The following is a 7,918-nucleotide window of genomic DNA, read 5'->3' as shown; positions in this document are numbered from 1 at the left end:
GGCTCATCATATACTGTGGGTTTTGCGGATGATGAGCCCCTCAATCCCACAGTATACACCAAGCCTCCCAGCCGGCATTTCAACGTTGATTCACCGGTTAATCAACGTCAGGGACCAAGGTTTAATCAATGTTGAATTATGTTTTGATTTTGCAAATAGAATCAACGTTGATATTGTGACGTAAATTGTTTCACTGTCTTACCTTTCATCATGGAAGAATACAATTTTACATTCAATTACAAACTAGTTTGCAGGAGCATGAGTCATGGCAATGCTGACTGAATGTGTGATTAACTGTACATACTGTACACTACAAAAAATTTAACTGTCAAATGACTGGCAGCAATGGCTTAATTACAAACACATTTAATAAAGAGTTAACACATGCTCAAGATTGTAAAACAAGTTTTATTTTGGGAAACAAAACAAAAAAAGTCTAAAAATACTTTCTAAAACAGATGAAAAACATCTCAAACTTAAACTTGCAGCGAAAATGATGTTTTCGATGTAATGTTAAAAACCTGTAGAAATCTAAGTGGAATATTTAAAGACAGTTTTTGTTCAATTACAGTAAACCTTAAATTAAATACAACATTTAATATTTAAAATGAACAGTAAAAAAAGTTTTTTAAATTGTCAGTAAAATGCGAAGCCTTGTGCAGCGCTCGACAGAGTCCCAGCCTTCCTCTCGCTCCCTCTTCACTTCTCGTCCGCTGTCTGCACTATCCTGTATAAATAAAAGCAAAAACCCTGAAAACTGAATACAAAATAAGTCATGTACAAGATTTTCACTTTACAGTTCAATTACAGTCAGGTAGAAAACAAAGTACACAACACTATCCATTCTAAAACACATATTTGATGTATTCAGATGAGTTATTTTAATATTACTCCATGTGTCAGTTACGGTTACTATCATCATAAGGTCATGATTTCATCTTTAAAACAGACGAAGAAATCAACAAATGGTGGTGTTGAGCTGAGAGGGTTGTGGTCTGTTGTTCTTTAGCTTATATCTTTCAATGCAGGTTTATATTGTTTCAACAGTTTTCGCCTGACCCCTGGGGGCTCCGTATATCTGATAATATTTGTGGAGAAACATTACACTGTTTTAATTCAGAAACCTAACTATACATTGTACTTACATACAACTATACATAGCCAGCAGCCATATCACCCTGTAGCCCAAGACTGGTTGCTCACTGAAGCTAAGCAGGGCTGAGTCTGGTTAGTACCTGGATGGGAGACTCCTGAGAAAACCAGGTTGCTGCTGGAAGAGGTGTTAGTGAGGCCAGCAGGGGGCGCTCACCCTGTGGTCTGTGTGGGTCCTAACACCCCAGTGTAGTGACGGGGACACCATACTGCCAAAGAGCACCGTCCTTCGGATGAGACGTTAAACCGAGGTCCTGACTCTCTGTGGTCATTAAAAATCCCAGGATGCCCTTCGATAAAGAGTAGGGGTGTTTGCCCCTTGGCCTCTGTCCATCATGGCCTCCTAATCATCCTCATATACTGATTGGCTTCATCACTGTCTCCTCTCCACCAGTAAGCTGGTGTGTGGTGGGCGTTCTGGCGCAATATGGCTGCCGTCGCATCATCCAAGTGGATGCTGCACATTGGTGGAGGTTGAGGAGATTCCCTCCATCTATGTAAAGCGCTTTGAGGTCTCAGAAAAAGTGCTATATAAATGAGCAAAAATATTATTATTATTATTATTATTATTACTTATTCAATAAAATTAAGTACATTTTTATTAAATTAAGTAAATATCAAAACATATCACAAAAGGTCAATGAATCCGTACCAGAAGTGATAGTGCAATGTAGCCGCTAAAGAAAAACCCTCCACCAAACTGCCAGTAATCAGCTGGATCCTTGGAGAATCTGGAGGGGGAACGAAGAAATGATTCACTGAAAAGTCCTTAAAGCTAGCCTGGGTTTCCCCATACTGCCTTGCTCGCAGCGCGATTCTATTCACGCTGCTAGGCAGTCTGGACACCATGGAACAATTTTTCCCCTGAAAAAGGGAACCAATCACAGAACGGGGAGGGAGCAGCAAGATGATGACGACACCGAAGCAGTTTGTTTATATCAGACTCGACGTTACCTTTTACCCTCATGTTTATCTTGCACAAACGGTAATATTCGCTAAACGCCATCGTGTACAAATAAATCTTTGACCCATCGTCTTTTTCCTCGTCGAATTTCTCTCACTCTACATACGTCATCTGGTATAATTGAAGCGATTGGCTTTGAGCTACGTACAGGCGCATTTGATAGACATTCATAGCGCCCAATAAACGGCTCTGGGCATTCGTAAACCACGCCTCAAATACGAGAAAATGCACACGTAGTTCCCAGACCAAGTCTCAAATGAGACTTGGTCTGACGTTAGCCAGGCTACCTTAAAGCAGGATTTCTTTTTTTTTTTTTCACCATTCCTTTAAATAATCTTAAAATTGATTTAAATTTGACAAACGTTTGCCATTATAACACATTCACACAACATGAACAGAGTAATGTCATTTGAGACTGTTAGTTATATGATTAAAAATGTGAACATGCACTTAAAGCATGGCAATCCCATCAGAAAAATGTGTATCATAGCAAGGGAAGCACAAAAAAAGCCAATTGGTACACCATAATCAAGCCATCATATAATTGTACCTGCAGCCGCATTTATCCTGTATGACACGTCTGAGGGTCTTTCCCTTCATGCTTTCCAGTGAATTAAAGAAAGGACTGATGAAGGTGACATGAATCCCCTTTCAGTGCAAAACTTCAGAAGAAAGACAAAAGGACAAAAAGTTACTCAGACTTTCTATCAGTAACAGTGGCGGAACTAGAGTTTTATACATGGGGTGGCCACTGCTACTTGCGGGGGTACACAGTACACACACAGTGGAAAAGCTTATGGAAGGAATTGGGTCACTCTGTTTGTGTCTATAAGTGTTGAACATCCAAAATATTTGCAGAAAACAAAGCTGAAGCACCAAGGAGATAAGATACCGTAGCATGTGTCTGTTATGAACAGCTGCATTTATTTACAAAAAAAAAAATCACATTTAAATTTTTTTTTTTTTTATTAGATATAGCAGGCATCAAGCAGACATGTACTTGAAAAATTTAAACAATTTTATTGCCCATCAATATAAAATCTTATCCTAGGAAGATTTAATACAACATAATTCTTTTTTTGTGTTCATTTTTTGGTGAACTATCCTTTTAATCTGGCAAAATCTTCTCAACTTAAATTCCTGAATTGGGTATGTGATTGACTGCCTGTGTCTGGTAGATGCTCTGAGCTGTTGCTGGTCCTGAAGTCTGACCACACTGACTCTGACTAGCCAGTGGTGATGCAAGGGCTGGGGTCTGTTTGCATCTGATCTGCCTGTTAGTCCAGTCATTTTAAGCCAAAATGGGGGTCAACCTTGAATAAATTGCAACAGAAGCAAACTCAACTGATTTTGTATCCTCAATATGTCCTGAGTAAGGAAAAACAAGTCCCGAAGAATCCCATTAGGGGAAAGTTCAGAAAAAGACCCAAATATAACCTATTCATACGCCTATTCATTCTTTCTCTCACATCAAGACAAACAAAAAATGTATTACAAGTTTTTTTTAATTGTTTGTTAACATGAACAAATGGTGCATAATCTAATTATGTATGTGTTAATTTGCACCACAACAGATCTAAACATTGGGTCTAGCCAGGTGAAAATGTCTTGTTGAATCTTGTTGACATATAACAGTAAAATACTTAATGTTAAGGTCTGAATGGAACCCATTTAGGCTACCCATGAGCATTAATACATAGAGGCAGGAAGAAGTACTTTAGAAACCAGCCTTTATTCATTTTTAAGAGATGGGGTTTGGGGCTGGGTCTGTGGGACTGTTTCTCGGGGATGAGTCTGAGGGAAGAACAGGAGACAATGGTAAGGAGAATGCAGAAGACAAAAGGTAGGTAAAATAAAAAGTGAATACCCAGAAACAGTTTTCAAAACTTTCCGCTAATGGGATTCTTCTGGACTTTTTTTCCTTACTCAGTACATATTGAGGATACAAAAATATTTGAGTTTGCTTCTGTTGCAATTTGTTAAACCTTTTTTCATAAAATGACTGGACTATGTTTGTGCATATTAAAAAGAACTCTTATAGCCTATCTCTCCCTTTCTTTTCATGTTTAATTGACCCTGTTCAAAAATATGCCAAATTTAAAATATGATTCCAATCATATTCATATTCTAATCATCATCCAATTACCAACATTTTTATCTTAACTCTTTCCAGTATAAAAAAATGGTGTTTTTGGTAATTTTCACAATTTCATGGCACCCCAGAATATTTTGTTGTATGAATATCTGAACATACCAAAAGAAAGAACAGACCCTGTGCTTAAAAAAAAAAAAAAAAAAAACAAAAAAAAACAATTCTGTTTTATTCTAGCTTCGTGCGTCTTTTTTATCAACACTTGAATGTTGGCAAGTTTCATAAAAAGCAACATGAGCAAAAAGCTGAGAAAATCGCATTTTTATCAAAGACTACATCTAGATCAGATTTAATGATGACCAAAACACAGTAGATCGAGTCCATCAACACCCTACACCCATAAAGCTTCATAGTCCTATAGTAATCGCATTATGATATCGCTTGTTTCTGCTCTTCTTTGCCTGCGTTTTGATCTCCTATCCTCACATTAGCTAGAACATTTGTATACTGTAACGTACACACGGCAAGGTAGCCTACTGTATGCGTGTATTAGGCCGAATGTATTCGGAGCAAACCCCCCTGATGCTAAACCTTAAAAACTTACTTCAAATATGATGTTTTCTTATTCGGTGAAGTTCGGTATCTTGCAACTATCTCTTGTCCTCTGCTCGTCCGTTTGAAAACTGCGCGCGCGCCGCTCTGCCGGCGAACGTACTTTTTTTTTTTTTTTTAAATCAGCAACTGCCAGTAGCAAATAAAATTTTGGGGTGGCACCCGGGGTGGCCAATCGCATGTCAGGGGTGTCCAGTGCCACCCCGGACCCCCCTCTGGCTCCGCCACTGATCAGTAAATGTCTTAATTAGATGATGAGAATCATACTCAATACTATATATTAATCCCAGTGTAGGTTTTCGAAACAGTGGGTAAAATTGACTAATAAAAAAACTTACCGTAGTTGGTGGATTTGTCTCTCTGTTGGGTGTTCTCCACCGATAAAAATCTTATTCCAATGCTTGATCTAAAAAAATGTAAACAAATATCTTTTCATTGGCAGTTATCAGTGTTTGAAGAGGTTATGTAAACATACTTCTAACGAATAAATGACGGTTTCATCACTTTACTCATTCCCACGCTACAATCATGATGATGCAGTCGCAACAATCTTGAGCAACGCTTGTCTTTCGAAGATGAGACCATCAAGGACCTCAGCATCCTTGATCAGAGTTAATGGCCATCAAACCCCAGAATCCGCCATGGTGAAGAACAAGTTAAGCGACTGTGCAAGCGATTTAACTTGTGCACAGACCAAGCACTGAATGGGATGCGGGACCTACTGGGAGAGCCTAACAGTGAGCCCAATGACCTGAAGCCGCTCATTAACTATGAAAACATTCCCTGTCAGCACAGCAGAGTGTGAGAGGAACTTTAGCCTTATGAACAATATAAGCACAGACAAAAGGGCTGTCCTACTGGTCTCAAACATATCAAACTTAATGATTAACATCAACGGACCCCCTACTTCAAAGTTTGATCCTAGAAAGTATACAAGGACCTGGTTGAAGAGCCCCCATGCTGCCTCTCTGTGAAAACCCCTGCAGAGAGCAAGTGTGTCTGCGATATACTGGAGTACAGGGGTAGACAGGCTTACAAACCTGCACTGACTATAAATTCAAAATCATTTTTTTTTTTTTCATATTTATGAAATTGTGCTACTTACCTACTGAAGTCCCTCAAACCAAAAATATAAGCACTTGTTTAGAAACCCTACATGAGTATATCATTGTGGTTTTCATGAAAATGTTGTAAAATGTATATATTTTTGTTATATATATTGTTATGTTTTAACATTGTTTTGTATGGGGCGCCGTTTGTAAAGCAGCTCACGCTGAAAATAACAGCAACATTTTGTCACATTTAGCTTCAAACAATGTTTAAAAAACTGGTATGAATTTTTGACGGTCACTTTTTACCACATTTACAACAATATTTGTCAACTTAGAGATATTTTAAATAGTTAAATCTAAATATTAAATGTTACACCTAAATGTTAAATCTAAATGCTAAATCTAAATCTAAATGTTAAATCTAAATGTTAAATCTAAATGTTAAATATCTAAATCTAAATGTTAAATCTAAATGTTAAATCTAAATCTAAATGTTAAATCTAAATCTAAATCTAAATGTTGAATCTAAATGTTTCGGGTGAAACTAAATATTTAACTAATATGCAAACCGGAAGTGCCAAAATAAAAGCTTGAGGAGGTCAGTGTGTGTTTATAGCATGGTTTATAGTGTCAAATAACAAATAAAAACCATCTCATCCGAGGAAATGGACTCTTGGACATGGATTATCGTGATAATAACTACCTAAAATAATAAACACTTTTGGAGAAACTGTATTTGAAGAGTAGGCTAGTGTCACTTTTATGAAAAGTGCGGGACTTATGACCTGTAGCCATAATAGCCAGCCACGAGGGGGCTCACTTTGACTGAATGTCATGTCATCACTCTGTCATCACTCTCGTCACGAAACTCTACAGTTTCTCCAAACGTGTTTATTATTTTAGGTAGTTATCATCGTTATATTATACGTTATTTTATTATGTTTTTATTCGTTATTTGACACTATAAACCATGCTATAAACACACACTGACCACCTCGAGCTTTTATTTTGGCACTTCCGGTTACTGGCATTTTGAATTTGCATATTAGTTAAATATTTAGTTTCACCCGAAACATTTAGATTCAACATTTAGATTTAACATTTATATTTAACATTTATATTTAACATTTAGATTTATATTTAACATTTATATTTAACATTTATATTTAGATTTATATTTAACATTTAGATTTAGATTTAGCATTTAGATTTAACATTTAACATTTAGGTGTAACATTTAATATTTAGATTTAACTATTTAAAATATCTCTAAGTTGCCAAATATTGTTGTAAATGTGGTAAAAAGTGACCGTCAAAAATTCATACCAGTTTTTTAAACATTGTTTGAAGCTAAATGTGACAAAATGTTGCTGTTATTTTCAGTGTGAGCCGCTTTACAAACGGCGCCCCATAGTTTTGAATAATTGTTGAATTCTTTGAATGATGATGATGATATTTTAATGTTAAATATGATATATTCAAGATGAGGTAAGCATGGTGTTTCAGTCAGAGATTAGTTTATTTTTACTGGCCCACAGACTATAGGAATTGAGACATCTCAATAATTATGAATTTTGAGTGAACTATCTCTTAGATCAGCTGATTTGCAACAGATAGTGTAAACTTATAATGGTGGCACACTCTGGCCTACACTATCTGTTGCAAATCAGCTGATCTAAGAGATAGTTCACAAAATCTACTGGCACAGACTGTTTGCGAGGTGAGATACTAGTTGTCCAATTTTCATGTTTGGATGGACTAAGGAATAGTCACTCAAAATACATAATTATTTAGTTGTCTCTTCCTATAGTCTGTGGGCCAGTATTATTTGCAAAAACTGCATCTTTTCTGTGGCTAATATTAATTTCATAATGATGCTTTCTCCATGAAGTCAAGCAGCAAAAGTTAAGTGATAATGTGCAAATACTACTGGCCCATTTTGGGGTGAACTAATATGCAAGTCTAGTCTTACATGTCACTGTTTATAACACAGAGCGTTCATCCTTTGCTGGGACGCTTAAATATATTGGGGGCATAAGTTAAGAG

General features: G+C 36.7%; 1 long non-coding RNA gene across 1 annotated transcript; it reads right to left on the bottom strand.

The window, feature by feature from the left end:
* Positions 1 to 529: 529 nt before the first annotated feature.
* On the bottom strand, positions 530 to 5,851 carry LOC311071478. Its single transcript, XR_014603863.1, has 4 exons — positions 5,159 to 5,851; positions 2,667 to 2,778; positions 1,805 to 1,883; positions 530 to 727 (listed from the first exon to the last, which is right to left on the bottom strand). It is a non-coding gene; the product is annotated as an uncharacterized lncRNA (long non-coding RNA).
* Positions 5,852 to 7,918: the final 2,067 nt, after the last annotated feature.

This window comes from Abramis brama (genome assembly GCF_963993115.1).
Source record: "Abramis brama genome assembly, chromosome: 20".
NCBI classification, from domain to species: domain Eukaryota; kingdom Metazoa; phylum Chordata; class Actinopteri; order Cypriniformes; family Leuciscidae; genus Abramis; species Abramis brama.
This window is presented reverse-complemented; position numbering and strand designations above follow the sequence as displayed.